Source organism: Myotis lucifugus, unplaced genomic scaffold, assembly GCF_000147115.1.
Source record: "Myotis lucifugus unplaced genomic scaffold, Myoluc2.0 scaffold_1, whole genome shotgun sequence".
In the NCBI taxonomy this organism is placed as follows: Eukaryota; Metazoa; Chordata; class Mammalia; order Chiroptera; family Vespertilionidae; genus Myotis; species Myotis lucifugus.
In genome coordinates, this window is record NW_005871049.1 from 14,613,318 (window position 1) to 14,634,816 (window position 21,499).

The window sequence follows — 21,499 nt, forward strand, 5'->3', positions numbered from 1 at the left end:
CTACAAATCCCAGGGTGCCTCGAAGGCGCCGGCTCCCTCCCTCCCTCGCTCCCTCCCTCGCTCCCTCCTCCGCCAGGCGCCTCCTCCCCAGCCCTTGTTGTTTTGGCTGGGAGCGCTCGGGCGGAGTTTCAGAGAAAGTCTGGGCTGACACCGGAGCCGGCCCGAACGTGGGAAGGGGAGGAGGAAAGGGAGGAAGAGGGAACCCAGAGGCCGGGAGAGGGAGGGATCGGGCCGGGGGCCGGGCGGCTCAGAACCTGCCGCGCGCCCCGGGTGGGGGAGGCGGCTCGGGAGGAGCGCGAGGGCGCGGGACAGTGGGACCCATCCCCGGAGCGGAGCAGCCGAGCGCCTCGTTCCTCCGCCGCTCCCCGCCCTCCTCCGCGGCCGCGAGCTCGAACCCACCCTTCGGCGGGACCCGCTCCCTGCCCAGCGCCCGCCGCCCGGCGACGCCCCGCGCTTCGCCGCGGACCCGGGACCTGCCCTGTGCCCGCTGTCCACGGGACGCTCGCGGCTTCCCCTTTCCTCCCGGCTTCCCGGGTGTGCGGGGAAGTGACCCACCCTCCCCCGGGGAGGGGGAGGAATAGGATCGCCCGGGGCGCACCCGAAACCGAGAGCGGGAGAGCCGGAGTGGGCGCCGCGCTGGGCATTGTGTGCGTGTGAGAGTGTGTGTGTGAGAGCGTGCGTGTGTCGGTGTGCGCGCGTGCAGCGTAGTGTCCGCTTCGGAAAACGCTCTGGGGAGGTGCTGTCCTTAGGGGGCGGAGCGCAGGGGGACCGAGGCCCCGGCTCGGCGCCGGGGCAGAGTCCCGCGGAGCCCGATCGCTGCTAAGGGCCGGCGGGACCGGGCGCCTGGCCGCGAGGCGGACGCACTGAAGGGAGGCCGAAGTGCCCTGGACGGGCGGCGGCCCCGGCCCCGAGTGTCGGCCTCGGGGGCAACAGCCCGCTTCTGTTCCCGTCCGCCGACCTGCGGAGAAGAGGCTCGGACGCGGAGCCGCGCCGCGAGCCCAGCCCACCCCGCCCACCCCGTCCGACTGGGGTGCAAAGCCGGAGCGCGAAGTCCCCAGCGCCGCTCTGCCCGCGGCGTCGGCTGTGTCTGGAGCGCGCCAGCCTGCCTCTCGCTGCCCGGGCCGGAGCCCGAGGAGCGCGCACCATGAGCGGCGCGAAGTGTCTGCTCGGGATGGCTCCCGCAGGTCCCCCCGGAGAAAAAGTTGAAGCGTTATGTAAGTAGAGCTCCAGGGGCTCCGCGAGCCTGAGCGCCGGCCCCTCTCCCCGGCCGGCCGGCTCGCCGGTGGCTGCCGCTGGCCGCGCGCGGGGCTGGTTAGTCCCCGTCTCCTTCCCCTCGGCCCCCTTGGGACCGATCTGTACACGCACGCCCAGACCTCCACTTTGCTGGGTAACTCTCTCCGTCCAGGTTCCAGGCGCCTTGCTTTGCGGGCCCCAGCGGCCCAGAAGAGGGCCCGGGAGTTCCAGCTAAACGCCCGCTGACTTTTATGACTTCTTGTGGCAGGGCCGGGAAGAAGAGCATTCTCTCCTTCCTTAACATTTGCATCGAATCGCCGTGGGGCTGCTGTGTACTAAATTCCCCGCAGCAGGAAAACCGCAGAGGGTGTCTGTCATAAGTCACCATCTCTCTGGTCCGCACACCCTCTTGCTTTCTCCTGATGTGGGTTCCGGGAAGAGGGCTGTGGACCTGGGGAGTTGGCATTCGACACAAGTATCTCAAATCTGCAAAAGGAGAAAAGAATGAGAAGTGATTACGCGCCCTACCGTTTGCTTAGCAGGGTTCACATTTTCGCGGTTTGAATCCAGCGACTTTGGAGTTTGGCCCAAGAGCCTTGGCAGTTTGCTGCGGGAGGAAGGCGCTGGGGGGAGCCTAGTGGCTGGTGTTTGGGCGCCTGGGGCACGCCGTCGAGCCCCGCAGGAGGGGACAGCTGAGGCTCTTAAGGATTTCTGTGGTCTTTTCCCAGGCCACCGGAGTTGCTTAAATGGTGTTTGTGTAATTGGTACAAGATGCCGATTATGTGTTAAACCGTTTTAACTGTTAGGAAAAATATTCCTTGAAAGAACCAACCTACTTTGGTGGAAATCTGTGTCTTCTTCAGGGGTCTGGGATCTCCTCCCTACTTGTTTCTTTGGTCGTTGCTTCCCCCCCTCCACGCGCCCCCCCCCCCCCTTGCAAAGGAAAGAAATGGCACTTTTGCCCTGGCATATGGAGCAAAATTTTCCTAGTAAAATACATTTCAAAAGCAAAATTTATGCCCCCTTAATTATAAATTTACTACCCAGGGGCCAACACTTCTAAAGGAACGTGTTCCTTGTTGAAGGATATCTATACCCAGTATCAGAATGCAGTTAATCCTTTTAGTAACTGCTTGCTTGCACAAAACGGGGTGAAGTGCAATACTTCGCTTCACTGACAACTGGCCAGTGAGTTTCTTACTCTCTGCCAGGATTTGTTATAGACACGTAATTCTCATTTAAGGACTTGATGCCACACATCCTAAGAAAGTTCTCCAGATATTTTGAATCCTTCTAAATTCTGTCTCTTCACCTATCACAGTTTGCCTTAATATCCTGGTAGAGAGTCTAACTTTATTCCAAAAATGTAAGAGAGGCAGTGGGTATCCCCCACCCCCATCCCGTGCAAGAAGAGGGAGTAGAGAGATAAAGAGATGTATTTGTTTTGAGAAGGCACATTTAGGAAACACCTACGAGGAAGTGAGTGGGTTCTTGGGGGAACTAACGAACTATACGTTTGCTGAAATTGGTAGTGATAATAGAAGTTTGATGCATTCTTTCACATGGTTGGTCTGTGGCTCTCTCAGAAGATGCTGTGCACTGGACTAGGCACCATAAGACCAGGAAACACAGTAAAAGTAAAGCCTGCCTTTTGGGCTTGCAGTTGAATGTAATATAAACCAGGAAGAAAATCGTCCAGAAAGATTGCCTTCACAGGAACCCCCCCAAAAAAGGAAAGTCCAAAAATTTTTAAAAGTTATTATTTCATTTGATCATTCCAACAGTTCTATGAGGGAGCTTTATTTCTGTTTTACAGATAAGAAAACAGTCTACATGACTAGAATGTGCCAGAGGCAGAATTTGAACCTGGATCTGCCGGATTGATTGGTTAATTCAGATTAGACCATCTCTGAAGGTCCTTTCAGAAGATAATTTTCTAGGAGTCCATGTGAATATGAGCTCAGAGCGCAATGAAGAGGTGGAGTGTGGCGCAGGCGAGCGAGCATTGCTAGAAGAGCAAGACCCTTCAAGTGGCTTTCCGAGTCTACGGGAAGATGAGACCAGTATAGCGAGCAGACCACGCAGAGTGATTTTTGACTGTGTGCCCAAGCTGAGTGCTGTTGTTTTTTTTAATAGCTGTTTGGAGGAAAAAGCTCAGTGTAGTCTGAAACCCTGGGAATACTTTAGAGACAGTGGGCTCCCTAAATTGTGTTTTCAACTGGGGGAACAATCTGCCTAACAGCTGGAGGGAGGCTGAGTTTTTCTTGCCTGGTGGAATATTAGTGTTTTCTTTTTTTTAAACATATTTTATTGATTTCATAGAGGAAGGGAGAGGGAGAGAGAAACATCAATGATGACAGAGATTCATTGATCGGCTGCCTCCTGCACGCCCCCTACTGGGGATCGAGTCCGCAACCCGAACCCGGGCATGTGCCCTTGACTGGAATCAAACCTGGGACCCTTCAGTCCACAGGCTGATGCTCTATCCACTGAGCCAAACCGGCTGGGGCTAGTAGTGTTTTCTTTTCACACTCGTGAAGTACCTGGAGATGGCCCAGGAAGACAGTGGGTAGGCTGGCTGTCAGAATTGAGGGGTCCAAGAGGGTGACTAGGGTGTTACAAGTTAAAATGAAGCTTATGTGTGTATTTTAGCTGTCAAGTTTGTTGCCCAGAATATTTTGAAAATCTCAGATTATGGATCTTCTGGCTTTGGTATCCAGTTTAGATTGCTTTTGCTAAAGCAGCTTTGATCCTCACAGATATAGGCGCGCATTTATGCATTTCCTATGCTTGTTTTCTTTTCGTGTGAAATCTTTGTTTTCTGGTTAGAAGGAAACCTTGTTGGCTACCGAACAAGTAAACAGTTGCTTAATAATGTTTTGGTTTTTTTTTACTCCTCAGCCAATGATATGTTTATTGATTTTGAGGGGGATGGGTGGGAAGAGCTATGTGAGAGAGAAACACGATTGATTGCTGGGATTGAACCCACAACCTAGGTATGTGCGCTGACCTGGAATCAAACCTGCAACCTTTTGGTGTCCTGAACAAAGCTCCAACCAACTGAGCTACCCAGCTGGGGTTTGATAATGGTTTTTAATGAATGGATTTGCTGTGAAAAGATACTAGGATGCATGGTACTGTAATTGTTCAATGAGACTTCAGGGAGTTTGAGTTTGAGCATTGATCCTTTTGGGAAACGTTTGGCCCATGGGACCTTGACAGTTGTCTTGTTGTTTATAATATTTATAGGGTAGTCCCAACATTAAGATGATCCGAAAGGGCTGTTAAGTGACAGTTTTATCTTTAAAGTCATCTCAAGTTATGGCCCCAATGCATTCCATTTACAACTTCATTTTATGTTCACTGTTGACACTCAGGCAGCATTGTTTTTGCATACTGGTGTGTTCAACTGATAAGGAAGCTTTTCGTGAATTTCCTAAACTAAGTGAAAGTGGCATAAAAGGAAGTGAGAGAAAGCCTGGAGTCCTTATAGATTCCTTAGCCTTTTTGTCTCTTTGTAACCTTTTCTATCTTTATTTGAAAAAGGGCAAGAATCTCTTATATGTGTTTTATTCTCTCTGAATTTTTCAGAGTTTAAGATGGAGGTGAAATTTTACATGCTTTTTTTTTCAGTTTTGCTGCTACTGTGTTGTTTTTGTCCTGCATTATATATTAAACAGCTGCTTTTTTACTTTTAAGGACCTGAGTGGAATCATATACAGATCACCACCACTCAGGGATACAGAAAACAAACTCTTGGTAGTATGCATTCAACAGATATGCTCAGATTTTTAAAGAGTTATTTAAAGGCAAATCAGCCATTTGCCTGGCTGGTATAGCTCAGTGATTAAGCATGGACCCATGAACCAGGAGGTCATAGTTTGATTCCCAGTCAGGGCATATGCCTGGGTGGTGGGCTCGACCCCCAGTAGGGGGCGTGCAGGAGGCAGCTGATCCATGATTCTCTCTCATCATTGATATTTCTGTCTCTCCCTCTTCCTTTCCCTCTGAAATCAATAAAAACGTACTTTTTTAAAAAAAAAAAGTCATAAATAAAGACAAACCAGCCACTTGAAATAATGATGGACTTTTCGTCAGAACTTGAAATTTTAGCTGAGATAAAATGTAAGTCTGGAAACAAAGGACTGATTCACGCCAGCTGGCTATCACCGTCTCTCTGCAGGAGGAGCTGCCCTCTGGCCTGCCTTAAGCCTGGACACCACGTTTGGGCTCCTCCATGGCCCAGCTGTCAGCATTGGGCAGGTGTGCAATCTCAGCAGGAGAACCTGCTTCTGAGGCCTGGACAAGGTGGCCTGTTAGCTGCCAGCCAGCCTGGGAGCAAGAACTCAGCCAGTTCTCGGGTATATAATCTGCACTGAGCTTGGCTTCTGCTGCTCTTCACTGTCATTGAAGAGGATGGTTCTTGTCTGGTCTTCCAAAACATATCCCCTCTCGCCCCAGGACTGGAGATGGGCCTAGAAACAGAAATAGCCTCTTCCTCTGTGTGGGCACCTGACATCTTACACGGAGAGGGGCATGGGCAGCCAGAGTAGCAACATCTCCTTGTTCAAGGACAACCTGGGACCTGTGCTAAGCATTAAGTCTCTGTTCGGTAGTGTCACTACAGCCAAGATGTCTGGAAGCTCTTCCTGCCCCTTTTGGTGGTTAACAGAAGCAGTCAATGGATTCTGAAACTTTTGCTTACAGTGAGTGAGGAACAAAATTATTCCGTTGAAGAAAATTTTTTTTCTTGCAATCCCCATGTTAGTAAACATTCCATTAAAATTCCAAATGTGTTGTTTTTGTTTTTACCTTTTCCATTGTGGCCGGAACATTGTTTCTATTAACAAAGATCAACAACTACCAATTGCATTAAGCCTTTATGATAGTTAATGATAGCTCATTCTTTCATTGTGCCCGGGCTTAACGATGAGTACAAAACTCCTTGTGAAACTGGCTGAGTTCCTAAGTCTGCTTGTCTTTTGGGATTCAAAGTTACCGTGAGGAAGGTGTATCCATTTGGAAGGTAGCTTTAGAGTTCTGCTGTTCTAAAAATCTGTTTTTAAATTTTTAAAAAAGATCATCTTTGAACAAAACATAATATGGCAAGAGACTAGGATAATCTGGCTGACAGCTGAATTGGTTCTTTCAGTGTTTTGTTATTATAAGTCTGCTTTAAAAACCTGAAGGAAATATAATAACAAAGCACTTTTTAAGGCTAAATAAAATTCCACCTTTTGGAGTCAACATGAAGAATATAGATGAGGTCTTGACAGTTTGCAGATTGAGGAGTTTTAAGAGGTGATAGATTCAAAACATTAAGTGCTGGCACTCTAATTTTCTTACAGGTATTAATACAGGAGAAAGGAGGCAACGGGTAGACTTTATTTTCAACGGTTTTGGGTAAATTGTGCTACCATGTAAGAAACCCCGGACTGAGTGTCAGGACCCAGAATTTGACTTGACTTTGCCACTGCCCAGGTGATCTTTTGCTCCGTCTAATCCTCAGTTTCCTGTTCTATAAAATGGGGAGGGGTCGGTAATAGATCTACATTCTAAACTCTTGCAGGTTTTACATTCGTCTTGTCAGACATTTCCTTGGGAGGTAGAGGCAGATGAGCTTCTCAATAGGCCTTTTGGGGAAATAAATATTATTTATTGTTCCTTTTAAATAGTTTGGTAACTCTATTAGGAACTGCTCAAGCAGAGGTTCTTTGGGGACTCTGGGTGTTTTGCTTAATAGAAATGCAGGCTCACTGAGCACCAGGCAAGCAGTTTCTGTGCTGGGTGCTGAGCACCAGGTAAGCTCAACAAATCTCTGTTGACTGAATAAATAAATGAACAAGTATTTCTGGAGCTTTTGCGCTGTGCCGTGTGTGGAATACAATGGAGGGAAAGGCCCACTCCCTGCCCTTAAGGAGTTTCTAATCTGTTTTGAAGACAAACTGTAATTAATGCACGTACATATAAATCGTTTTATAAGACATGTTATAAAGCCATATATGATTAACCGCCAAATGAAACGATACAGATAATAATTGCTTAACAGTTCAGACTGAGGGGGTAGGGGGTGGGAGGCTGCCAGGGAAACTTCAGAAATGAATTTCAGGCTCAGTTCTAGGAAGAATTGAGATACTGCTGGTAGAAATGGCAAAATCATAAGCAAAGTCTGATTTTCAAGGAAGAATGAAGAATTTGTGTTGAGATCAGATACGCTCATGAGGAGAACGGCTTCAGGACCCCTCAGGTTCATACATGGGGTTTGGACAGGGCTGTACTTGTGGTTCCAGAAGTTTCTGTTTCTGCTGTGGTGACCTAATGCTCCTGATGGGATCCGGACCGCAAGTGAATTTTATGTCTCGACTAGAAACAAACAAAGCACCGTGTTTGGTCACCTGAACTCATTAACATTCCAAGGGACATGTGTTAGTTAAGATTTCTTTATGTCTGTTTTGAGCTAAATAATTCATTCTGGCAAGCGTTTAGTTTGCAACAGAGAGGGAGCATGTTCTGGTGGGAGGGAGAATAAAAGAGCCTTTGATTCATTTGCTTCTGAGTTCCAGCAGGAGGGCCAGCGCCCGCCTTGGGCTAGCCTCTTATTTTGGACTTTGGAAGCCATCTTAGCCCAGCTGTGGGAGTGCCAGCTAGTGCTGGAGGAAAGAGAATAACCCCATTGGATCACATTAAACCCCCAGCTGACTGTGGATGGAGGGGTTTCTCTCATTTCACATTCCTTGCATTAACACGGTGGCTAATTTCCACGAAGTTAGAGCTCCATTTGAATTTGCCATTTGAACTTGAATTGCAGTCACCACATTTTCGTGACTCCTTTTATCTCTGTCCACTAGAAAAAAAGGAAACGTATCAAACCCCAGGTCCCCCCCCCCCCCCGGGTCTGCTACAAGCACAAATAACGTTAGCATTCTTTTCTTCTTTCGATTACTCCTGGGGGAAAGTGCCTCTTTGTACTGATTTCTACATCCATTAAATAAGTAGCCTCTTCAGTTGCCAACGTAGTGGCTGAGGAACCATAATGAATTGTATTTGGAATTGAAGCCTGTGGAATTACTGGGAAAAGTCACTCCATGAACTGGAAGTTTTTGACCATTCCAGGCTTGTATGTATATAACACGAGAATGCCTTACCTGGGGGGAGCGGGGGGAGACTCTTTTATATTTTAAGCAATTGTTTTACTCATAGGAGCAAAATTCTCCCTACCTGAAGAGAAAAATTCCCATCGCTGAATGCGTATGAAGTTGAACACAGCCGGCTGTATAAAAAAACAGTTGAGCCAGTGCACTGAAATGCATGTGAGGTCGTTATCTCTGTTACATTCGCTCTCGAAGCATTCTGATTACGACTTGTAGCTGCCAAGCCCCGTCCTGCAGTGTTATCTGGAGCAAAAATTTTCCATGTGGTTTTTTTAGCGGAGCTACTATATGCAAACTGCACATGAAGCTGTAAGTTGCAAAGAAACGAGCTTCTAGAAGAGGAAATGTGAGTTATCTTAATTTTTTTCTACCATTTAATTGTTCTTTCCTGAGTGCACGTTTCAGACATTTTAATCATATTTCTGAGCTGAGTTTTATTTTTACGTGTTGGAAAGAATGCCAAATTTACCATGAGTTTTTCTTACGGTGGCGTTTTTGGTTTTGTTTTGTGTTTTTTCTCCCGGCTTTTTACTTTGAATTCGAACTTGGCCTAGGTAATTCCCTGTGTGTTAAAAACAAAACCAAACCATGTCCCAAAGGGAAAAAAAAAACACATGGCTACATTGTTCCATGAATTAAAAACAATATACTGAGAGTCCAAACATTTCTTTTAAATGTAAAAAATTTTAGGTCATTATTTTTATAGGAAGAAAAATACTAAACCTTGCTTTAACTATCCTGTTCATTGTTTTCCTTTTCCCTTTTTTATTTATTTTGCTTTGTTTTGACTCGTGTAGTTTAAATGTTTTTGAAAACAGTATATGTTCTTCTTTACGAACATGACACATAAAAAGGAAAACATCAGAATTCCATTTTACATTTGAAGAGAAAAGTGACAGGAAGACATGTAGTCTAATGAGGGCAGGACATGTCCGTTAACATCAAGGCTTTTTAACGCTCACGTTGCTTGGTTGCATTGCAGAGTTGTCATTATTGTTCAGCTAGTACACACGAAATAGGCAGGTGAATGCAATGTTAGTTAAGACGTTCACCTTCGTGAAGTGAAAATGTAGGACAACAGCATCAGGAGAAGGTTGAGAATTCAGTCTGTTTTTGTTGTCGTCTTTATTATTTAATGCACCAGTTAGCCAATTGCTATAAAATTCTAATTGCTAACTTTTTAAAGTGGGTTAAAGGTAAAAGCATTCTTTGTCCCCTGGATCCCTACCCCCTGGCTCTTTTCCTCTGTTTCCACGTCTTCTCGGTAACATAAGCCTGGCCACCAGCATCACAAAGTACGTGTGTCAGAATCTGGACACACACATTCTTTCACCTTGTCTCTAAAAGGGGGAGGCATCTCTAGCCCGGTAATGTGGTAATCGAGACTAGGAATAATCATGTTCCACAGGCGTGTAGATTGTTTTTCTCTCCTGAAATTCAGTTTTAAGTTACTACTGTATTGGGAAATGTGGTCAGGGCACTTTCTGACGAGCAGACTCCTCCCTGAGATGACTACCTGATTAAAGAATTAAGTACCTGGTTTGTTTTCTCGCAGCTCCAGCCCATCACACATTCCCATCAGTGCCTTGGCCAGAGTCTCCCAGTAGCCAAGATGAAAGCGCTTCTGGTTGGAGGGATGACCCATTTGATTGGCAGGAGAGAAGTGCTTTAATCTTAAGTTGACTCTGGGTAGAGACTTTGGGAAGAGAAACACTTGGTAAAAGGATACCTTCTGTGTTTTGAATTCCAGGGCTGTTAGTTGAGCTTGATGAGGAATGATCCCCTCATTTCACTTAGGGAGGTATTATCTGAACCCCCTTCTCTGTGTTAAAGTTATAATTGACCCTGAAGTTGTGGAAGAGTATTGGATTTTACACGTTCTCCCGGACAATTTCAGGTTTAAATGCTTGAAGTGCTGAGAAAAGGTAAAAGGAAATACTGAACTAGTCAGAATGCAAAATATTTGGGAAGCTAATTTGTTCCTAGTGATGCTGTTACATACAGCCCAAGCTTTCTGAGTAACCTTCACTGGATATATAGGTCATTTATTTCCAAAGAAAGTGGCACAAAATTAAATTGGTGCTGTCGAATAGTATTTTTTTTCTATAATCTTCATTTAAACAAATAGTCAAAACAGGAAAAGCAATATTTTTAAAAATATTTTTGTAGATGACTTTTATAATGACCCGCAGATTACAAAGTAGAAACTGTATACACATGCTTTGTTTACAAAGAAAATTGGGGCTTCATTTATCATCCTTGGGTGTTTGTAATAGGGTATTAATTTCCAGAGGACAAAGATGGCATTTGCCCTCTGTGTCTAAAATGTACCGCAGGGTACCTTGCACAATCTCTTGAACCACATGGCCAAATAATTGTAGAACTTTAAACCTAAAAGCATAAATCATGTTGTCCAATGATTCTCAATCTTTTGTAACCCATTTCTCTCTAAGGTACTGTTTGAATGTCCTTTTTTAAAATTTTTTTATAATCTATTATTTTTTAATCCTCACCTGACGATGCTTTTTCATTGATATTTAGAGAGAGTGGAAGTGAGGGAGTAGACAGAGAGAAATATCTATGTGAGAGAAACACATTGATTGGTTGCCTCCTACACGTGCCCCAACCAGGGCCCGGCCAGGGAGGAGCCTGCAACCAAGGTACATGCCCTTGAACAGAGTCGAACCTGGGACCCTTCGGTCCGCAGGCCCACACTTGATCCACTGAGCCAAACCAACGAGGGCTGAATGTCTTTTGACTTTTAATCCAGTTTTACTTTCTATGATTTGTATCACCAAAACAATAGCTATATTGAATATCTTTTCCAGTTTTACATATCTCCTCCTCCCCTGGTTGAGTCCAGCCTCCTCATTTCACAGGGAATGAAACTTTGCCTTTGGGAGACTAATTGTTTTGCCCGAGGTCATACAAGATAACCCAGTGCAGGGCCACATGTCTCACCGCTCAGGTCGGATCCTTCAGTCACTGAGGGGATGTCTGGGGAGAAGAATTCAGAAGAAGAGGACCAAGAGGGCACTGTCTCCACGCTTCAGGAGTTTATATGCTACTAGGGACTTAGGATGCATTCAGTGCTGCAAATTATATTATGATCAGGAGTGTGTGAGACAAAGCTCCAGAAGAATTCAGCAGAGGGAGGTGAATTCAGGGACTCTCTGAAGGCTTAACGGAGGCGGTAAGAGAGATTCACCAGGACCTTAAAAGATGGATTCAGTTTTCAAAGATGCAGCTGGAGGGAGACTCTATTTCTCCTTTTTCCAGCCAGATTCTCGAGCGAGTTTTGTGCACTTGGCTGTCCCTTCTTCCTCACCTGCCACTCATTTCATAATAGAATATAACCTGAGTCCTTCTCCACCACTCTTGTTGCCAAATTGAACAGAGCTAGATTTGAGCTTTTTGGTTCTTATTTTTTTTTTTTATGAAACTCCTGATGGAAATGACCAACCCCTCTCCTCAAAGTGTGTTCTTTCCTGTGCCTTCCTGATGCCGGGCTCTGGTTTCCTTAATGTTGGCGTTCCTACGGGTTCTGGTGGTCTCCCTGGATGGTCTCTTCTCCCATCTCACACTGTTAGTGGTTCTTCATCTGTTGTGAGTTCACGAACTCTGAACACTTGATAAAAGCTCTGGGCACACAGTTTCTGCAGAATCCTTACAAACTTGGATGCAGATGTTATTATAACCTTGCACATTTTCTAACCTTTAACGCCCATCTCTGGATCTGAAATGCCTCTGAATTTATACTGTATAGGCTGATGATTCGAAGATTCTGTCTCATCCCTTTTCTCACTCCATGTCTATGGATCTGCCGAGATCCGTGTAACTGCTTAGAGAGCCTACAGCAACTCAGTCAGCGTGTCCACAGTGGGTCTTCCCAGCCTGTCCCTAAACCTGGTCCTCTCATTGCTCCCTCTCTCAGTCGCACCACCATCTCTTGTCTTGTGGCTTCAGCCAGAAGGTTTTCTTTGTTGTCCCTTCCTCATTCTCCACACTCAGTGACCAGATTCCATCAGTTTACCTCCCAAATATCTCTATGCTTACTGACCCTTCTGTTGCCAAAGCTATTTTTGCCTTTTTTCTGGATTGTTGCAATAGCCAGTTGGTCTTCCTACTTCCATTCTTGCCACCCCTCCGCCCCCAACCTGCCCTTATCAAGGCGTCCAGAGTGGCCTTTCTGAACACAAATCTGATAATACCATTCCTCAGTTTGAAGCTGTTCTGCAGCGTTCCTTTGCCCCCCAGAAGGCCCACCGAGCCTCCCCTGAACTCCCACCACCACCTTCAGTCTCACACATACACACAGTGGGCCGGAGCATCTGTATTGTCCTCCTTCGATTCTCAGCACAACCCCTGTCACACCGGATTATATTTGCTGCTTTTAATTGCTTATTGCGGGGCCACATTGTGAGGTTTTCCAACCTCTGGTACTTTTGCCTTCACGGCCCCCCAACCCCTCTAAAACGATAGAATAAACATTATATTTTGCAACCGCACCAGTATGAAGATGAATATATTCCAAGCTGGTTTTATTATTATATCTTTATTATTATTATACAGGTGCATAATAAATCAGGTTGAAAATAATTGTAGGTTGAAAATGTATTTAATTCATCTAACCTACTGAACACCATAGCTTGGCCTAGCCTACCTGAAACGTGCTCAGAACGCAATATCCAGAATCATGGGCAGCGCAGCCCCCTGCAGAGTGTGGGGTGTTCACCCCGCTGACCGCCTGGTTGCCGGGTTGCTGCGCTCGCTGTCACTGTCCAGCATCATGAGAGTGTATTTTACCGATTATTGCTAGTCTGGGAAAAGCTCAAAATTTGAAATACTAAAAAGGAGACATATGTAAAACTTCAGAATAAAAAAAAAAAGAAAAGAAAAGAAAAATATGTCTTCTTAGTTTTGCTTGCTGGCATAGCAAACACATTTACTGATAGAAGATGTTTCTCAATAAAGTGCCAAAAGTAAAAATGGGAAAAAAAAATTGAAGTACTGTTTTTACTGAAGGTGGGTAGCTTTTGCACCATCATAAAGTTGAGAAATTCAGAGTTAAGCCATCATAAATTTTGGAGACTCTGTATTCATTATTAATACTGATTTTAAAAGAAATTAATATTAAAACATTTTTTTGTGGCTCCTATAAGCCTCATGGGCCCTAGCACTGTGCCTCCTGTTAAATGGACATAAATTCTTTGGAGAGTCAACTGATTGATTGTGACCAGGAAGGGTGAGGAGCCCACTCAGTTATTTTGTAATGTGGCATTTCTGTAATGGCTTGGGTAGCTTACTAAAACAATAATAAGATTTTGCATTTTAGTCCCTGGTAATGGAAAATAGGGTGATAAAAGGTGTTTTATATATATATACACATATATATTTAAGAGCAAAAATCACGATGTGAAAAATATGTTCTATGAGCTGTTTATGATGTTTCTGCGTTGTTTTTTTAATCTTTATTGTTGAAAGTATTACATAGGTCCTCCTTCTCCCCCCACCCCCATTAACCTCTTCCAGCCCTTTCCTGTCCTCTCCACCCCCCTTCCCGCTCCCCCTCAACACACAAACCAGACCAGACCCTCACCACCCCATTGTCTGTGTCCACGCTCTGTGTTTTTTAATGGGAGTGGGGAGGTGATTTTGCCCCTACTGGGGACATTTGGCAAATGTCCGGAGGCATTTTTAGTTGTCACAAATAGGGGTACTACTGGTTGTTAGTGGGTAGAGGTCAGGGAGGCTACTAAACCTGCCACAGTGCACAGGACTGCCCGCACAGCAAACAATTACCAGGGCAGAGTGTCGACGGTGCTGAAGTTGCGGAACATTTCTGTAGGGGGATCCTTCATAACGCTTGGTTCCTGTATCTGTATTATGTATTTAGTTTATTTCCCTGTGTTGCCTTTGAAAGCCATAATCCAGGTACAGGATTGTGTTGTAACACTGGAACCGAACATTTACTTTTCTGACTTCAGTAAAGTGGCGAAAAGCAGTCATCAAGGTGACTGAGTTTTGAACACCAGAGGTTAGTGCTGTGTGACCCTTTCACACGGGCTTAGATGATCGACAGAATCTCTCTCAACCCGTCTGTTGTCATTTAAATCATTACCCAAGTGCTCATTTTGCCCTTGCTAATTCTAGCTGGAGTACAACCAATTGTTGTCTGGGTGGGGAGGGGGGATGCTGAGTCATTTCTTCATGTTTTTTATTACCTCTTGGCTTGAATATCACCATTCATTGTTCACAAGCCGCCCAGCTTGTTTACTTTTTATAAATTACATGTACTCACTCCTCCTGCAGGGCTGGCTACTGTAATTGGCAGTAGCCACAGAGCAGGGCTGACGGGTCTGCATTTATGCTGATGTTTCACATTCAGTTCCTGATGTACTCTCTCTGCTTTCTTGCTTCTTCTATCTGTGTTTTAAAAGGAAAGAGAAGAGAGAACCACCACCATGCTCTCTCTTTTCAGATGCTCTGATGGTACTTATTTACAGCTTGGCCGAGTCCCTATGTCCTTTGGTTTGGGGAGGAGAGTCAAGGTTTTGGGTCAGTAGTCCTCAAATTTCAGTGTGTATAACAATCACCTGGGTAACTTCTAAAATGAAGATCCTGCCCCCCCACCCCCCCTCCAGTTCTTCTCATTCACTTATCTTTTTAAAAATTAAAGTATACTTGACATGCAATAGTAAATGAGTTTCTGGTGTGCACATAGTTATTCAACATTGATAAGCCTTTGAAGTGATCACTGCAATAAATCTAGTAACCAGCTGTCACTGTACAAAGTTATTACAATACTATTGACTATAGTCCCTAATCTGCACGTAAAATGAAGGTTCATGAGCCTTACCCACCTTCTGATATTTTTAGTAAGTCTTGGTAGAAGCCCAGAAATTACATTTTCTAATCCACACCCCTGCTGATTTCTGATGTAGGTGGTCCGTAAATTATACTTGGAGAAATCCTGAGTTGAGCGTGGAGGGAAAAAGAGAGAAGGAAGAAAATCCAGTAGAAGCAGATTCATACAAAGAGTGGAAGAGGGAGATAAGAACCAAAATTCAGAAAGTAATTTAGCCTCTCTTCTGTGAGATACGGGAAATATGCTATAATGATTAACAAGATATGTGCTTAATGTTTTCTAGCAGTGATTTAGATCAAACTGTCTCCTAATGACATATTTAGAGGATGACAAAAGTGAAAGGGAATTTTTAGAAAGTTTAGACTATGAGAAAGTACCTAACTATTGGCAAGAAAGTCAAACGGCTTTATTAAATCAAGGAAGGTATTATGTAGGTATTGATTTTAAAAAGAGTGTGTGTTCCTGGATCGAGCTTATGATTGACTTAAAAATGAAGAGGAGAAATGAAAGGGGGTTGATTACCTCTTTACCAGATTTCTGGCTATTGGATATGAAAGCATATTATTGAAATACAGTCCAGATTTCCTGGACTAGTTATGATTTCAAACATTCTTTCCCCATTGTCTTTATATTACACATCTGGTTGGCCCAAATTTTTGGTTAGTTGAGATGTTTTTGATTTGTAAGAGCACCAAAGTAGTTGTATTTGACTAAAGAAGTTCTCTGCACCCCCTTTCCTACTTCCCCCTTTCTCTGTCTACTTATTTTACCTAGCATAACTTTTAGGTCAATCCATGTTGTTGCAGATGGCAAGATTTTGTTCTCTTTTATGGCTCAGTAATATCCCATCTACATATATAAAAGCCTAAGCGACTGTCTGTCTGACCATTTGACCAGTAGCTATGATGTGCACTGACCACCAGGGGGCAGACACTCAACACACAGGCATGGAAACATGGAATCTATATATATAAAAGCCTAAGCGACCGTCTGACCATTCGACCAGTAGCTATGATGTGTACTGACCACTAGGGGGCAGACGGTCAACACATAGTCATGGAAACATGGAACAGACTGATGAATCTCCGAGGGAAGCGGGGAGGAGGGAGGGCAGGAAGAGATTAACCAAAGATCTTATAAGCATACTAGAGGCCCGGTGCACGGATTTGTTCCTCAGCCTGGCCTGCAGGGATTGGGTGAAACTGGCCCAGGGCACATAATTGTGCACCGGTGGGGTCCCTCGGCCTGGCCTTCAGGGATCGGGCTGAAACCGGCAGTCCGACATCCCCCGAGGGGTCCCGGATTGCGAATGCATGCACCGGGTCTCTAGTTTTATATATATACCACCTCTTCTTTATCTATCTCTTTTAACCTAAACTTTGATTTTAAAATCCGCTTTAGAGAAAGGAAGCAAAAGAGACAGGCAAAACAGACTCTAGTTTAGAAAATTGGTCAAGACATGGAACCAAGAAGGAATGGTTATTTAATTCCAGCAGGGGACTAAAGTAAAGGGTTTTATATCCAACTATCCATTGAACTTTGTTTCTAGAAAGCTGTCATATTTTTCGACATATTATTTCCTTAGTGGTACTTTATGGTTTCTGTCGGTTACCTTGCAGAAAGATCTTGACACACTCCTTGCCTAAAGTAAGAGGAATTTGGGGGGTTTCTTATAAAAATGACTATCATTAGCTTTCATTAAATCATTCACTGACCTGCTGTGTCTCTTCGTCGAAGTGTTCGTTTTTACATTTCCGTTACCCTCACCATCTCTGTGTCAAAGTGTTCCTTTTCCATGCTAGGAACCTAGATTATACTGCAGACCATTTCACCACTAGTTTGCTAATCTTTCCTTCCTCCCTTCCTATTTGCAATTCTCCATGCTCTCGCCCTTCTCCATTTCTTTTACTTCAGCCTCTTAGATACTCTGCTACGCCCAACTGCCCACAAGCTCTTATGGGATCTTCCTATCTCCTTTGTAAGTGGTGAGTATCATTATTGATATTATTTTTTATAACTTTATTTCTTAATTACAGTTGATGTACATTTTTATATTAGTTTCAGGTGTACAACATAGTGATTAGTATTTATATAACTTACGAAGTGATCACCCCAGTAAGTCTAGTACCCATCTGATACCACACATAGTTATTATAATATTATTGACTATACCCCATATGCTGTACTTTACAGCCCTGTGACTGTTTTTATAACTGACAGTTTGCACATCTTAATCCCTTCCCTATTTTCCCCATCCCCCCAGCTCCTCCTCCCATCTGGGAACCATCAAAGTGTTCTCTGATTCTATGAGTTTGTTTCTGTTTTGTTTGTTCCTTTATTTTGTTTCTTGGTTTCCACATATAAGTGAAATCATATGGTATTTGTCTTTCTCTGTCTCACTTACTTCACTTAGATTACTTTCTCTAGGTCAATCCATGTTGAGGCAAGTGGCAAGATCTTATTCTCTTTTATAGCTCAGTAATGTTCCATTTTATATATGTACCACCTCTTCTTTATCCATTCCTCTATCAATGGACCCTTAGGTTGCCACCACTTCTTGCTACATTGAGTGTAAGAATGTACATGTCTTTCGAATTGGGTTTCTTTGAATACATACCCACAAGTGAAATTGCTAGTTCCTTTTTTGTCTCTTGTTATAGCCTTTGTTTTAAAGTTGATTTTGTCTGATATAAGTATTGCTACCCCAGCCTTTTGTTTTGTTTGCTTTTCATTTACATGAAATATCTTTTTCCATCCCTTTACTTTCAGGCTGTGTATCTTTCGATCGAAGTGGGTCTCTTGTAGCCGAGAGACAGCTGGTATCTCAAAAAACTCGTTAGTCGGGACACTCCTAAGTCAAGGCCCCACTGTATTGCTACCCCAGCCTTTTGTTTTGTTTGCTTTCATTTACATGAAATATCTTTTCCATCCCTTTACTTTCAGGCTGTGTATCTTTTGATCGAAGTGGGTCTCTTGTAGACAGCATATATAAGAGTCTTGTGTTCTTATCGATTTAGCTACCCTAAATATTTTGACTGCAGTATTTTATTCATTTATATTTAAAGTAATTATCAATGGTATGTAGTTGTCATTTTATTACTCATATTTTAAAATATTTTCTCCCTTAAACAAGTTCCTTTAACATTTCTTTCTTCATTTATTTTTATAAATGTATTTTTATTGATTTCAGAGAGGAAGGGAGAGGGAGAGAGAGACAGAAACATCCATGATGAGAGAGAATCATTGATTGGCTGCCTCCTGCACACTCCACACTGGGTGGAGATCAAGCCCGCAACCCAGGCATGTGCCCTAACCAGGAATCAAACTGTGACCTCCTGGTTCATAGGTCAGTGCTCAACCACTGAGCCACGCAAGCTGGGCAACATTTCTTGTAATACTGGTTTGATAGTGATGAACTCCTTGAGCTTTTTCTTGTCTGAGAAGCTCTTTATCTGTTTTTTACCCACTCTGCCATCTTGACTGGAAGTCCTTCATTATTGTTATTTTTTTTTTTTTTTTTTTTAAATATATTTTATTGATTTTTTACAGAGAGGAAGGGAGAGAGATAGAGAGTTAGAAACATCGATGAGAGAGAAACATCGATCAGCCGCCTCTTGCACACCCCCTACTAGGGATGTGCCCGCAACCAAGGTACATGCCCTTGACCGGAATCGAACCTGGGACCCTTCAGTCCGCAGGCCGACGCTCTATCCACTGAGCCAAACCGGTTTCGGCCATTATTGTTATTATATGAAGTCTCTACCACACCCTCTTATTACACTGACAGTCCAAGTGCATTTGGTTAGTAGATCACTTCGCTCCTGAAGTGGTAACAGAAGGGCTGTTGCTGATGGTGGTGGAGACCCAGAACCAGCTGCAACCATTACTCTGGCAACCAGGAATGGCTAGATTCCTGTGACTTCTATCCTGAACACAGAATGAAGGCTAGGCTCACGATTAACTCCCTTCATTTCTGGTAACCTTATTTTCTTGCTTGCATATGTTTTTTAAATCATACATTTGGTAAACCTCTTTTATTCTTAATATTTCTAGTTATTTTTCTACAATTTATTCTAACCCATATGTTGTTTAACATGGTGGTAGATGTTTCCAATGAATATTTATATTGGCTAACAACAAGTATAATTGCTTTGACGGAGAACCGTACGTTAAGTAGTCATCCAAGTGCAGCATAAGAAATATAGCTTATAAATTTTCGGTGGGAATATTTTAACTTAACATATTCTGGTTTGGGTTTAACATACAGAAAAAAATTATAAAATAGGTGAGCAGATTTATTGCTCTTTGCATAAGTTAATAAAGGGAAATGTTTACTTAATAATTATGTAAGGTTTATCATTAAAGTTGATATGGATATTTAGCTTTATAATAATTGTATTTTTACTTATATTTGAATAGAAAATAGACACAGGTTCACTTAAAATGCATAGATTTTGGTACTTTGATTATTCCTGTGTTTCACGATATAATTTTTAATGTTCAGAACATATAAATGTTTAATATCTCCCTACTACTTATTTCAGTGATTTTTAAACAACTAAAAGATAGTCTTTTATGATAGGTTGTCTGCATACTAAATTTTTTAGCAAATGTGGTTTCTATCCCCAAGTTGGAGAAATAGTTGTATGTTGACAAACCCATGTTTTTTACTAAGGGAAATTGTATCATGGATATTAAAATACTTTCATCTTTCAAAAAAGGTTCTAACCTTGAAAGCATACATGTCTGTTTTCAAACAGAATCTGTTGTGTTTCTAAACCATGTATTTCCAAAGCAGAATAAATTTTCATAACTTTCGAGATTTTTATGGAAATAGTTGAGAAGAAAATGACTTAAGGCAGTGGTCGGCAAACTCATTAGTCAACAGAGCCAAATATCAACAGTATAACGATTGAAATTTCTTTTGAGAGCCAAATTTTTTAAACTTAAACTATATAGGTAGGTACATTGTTATTAACTTAATTAGGGTACTCCTAAGGCTTAGGAAGAGCCACACTCAAGGGGCCAAAGAGCCGCATGTGGCTCTCGAGCCACAGTTTGCCAACCACGGACTTAAGGAAGATAAAGGCCAGTTTTTCTTAAATGAATGAAAAGAGAAAAACTTTCTTTACTGTTCCTATTCTTTTTTTTTTTTTTAGTTTTTTTACTGCTCCTATTTTTAATAGCAAAATGAGGCCCTAGGGAATTGAGGCCTTGGAATACCCTGAGTCCAGGACCAGCTGTTTTCAGCAGGCAGATGTGGATGTGAACGCAAGCTGCCTGCTGCCTAGCCCTATGCCATTCCCAATCTGCCACACCCACCTCCTTCTTCAGTGGGTTGGTGTAATTTCTAAAATTCAGACACCTGGCATTATAAAACATTCTAACTGCTCCTCAGAGCAATGGCAATATGGCAAGTTCACGCCAATCCCTCTCTTTTTTATTTTTAATTGTGGATAAAAGCACATAACATGAAATTTACCAACACCTATTGGGAAGGTATGCACCGCACCTGTTTTTGCTTCGGCCCTGTAGTAGGAAGTTAATTATGTGGGATTGGCTCACCTGATCCACACAGAAGATCTTACTTTAGTGCACATTTGGAAATCCCACACCCCTTTCTGGCCCCGAGGAAAAATTCTTTCCTGATCTTAGGTTCAGTGCTCAGTTTAATCTTGAGCATATGAGAATGAGTCACCCTGGGTAAGCATGCAGTCCCATTTATACCTTCCTTCCAACCTCCCTTTAACTTTTAAACTTAAGATACTGGATCCTGATTTCCTTCATAAGGTCTGGTAATCGGGGGGGCTAATTTAGGAACTGGAAGATATTTAGGAACTGGGAGACGTTGAGGTTTTTTGGGGACCAGCACTTTCTGTTCCACTGAAAGTGAAGCTGCAGAGCCTGAGTTTTAAAATTCAGACTATGTGTGGAATGTCTGTGTGGATGAAGAAACAAGTAAATGCTTTAGGGGGGAGGCAGGCAGAGAGAGGAAGGAAAATTTTAAAACAGTCTGATTTTGTGGGAAATTTTTAGAATATGTACCAAAAACGAGTAACTAGTTGCTTTGTGATTTCTTTGTGGTTCACCAAAGAAATACTTGACATTGTGCTAAAGAGATCATTGTTGAATAGTTGTGTGAAGCGATTGGATATCCGAGTTCTGCTTTTGATTCCAGTTATCATTGTCTGCACAATGTATAACTACTGCTTCTACTGCTCATTTGTAGACTGAAAAATATTTCACT

At 43.3% G+C, this 21,499-nt stretch overlaps 1 protein-coding gene across 2 annotated transcripts in view; it reads left to right on the forward strand.

The window, feature by feature from the left end:
- The first annotated feature begins 251 nt into the window (after positions 1-251).
- The window catches only part of GAB1 (GRB2 associated binding protein 1), a 118,000-nt gene continuing 96,752 nt past the window's right edge, over positions 252-21,499 (forward strand). Inside the window, exon 1 of one of the 2 annotated variants that reach the window (XM_006081728.3) lies at positions 252-1,214. The gene's annotated coding sequence lies outside the window, so the exon portion shown is untranslated. The remainder of the gene's footprint in view (positions 1,215-21,499) is intronic. The other variant, XM_023754703.1, reaches the window with a different exon arrangement.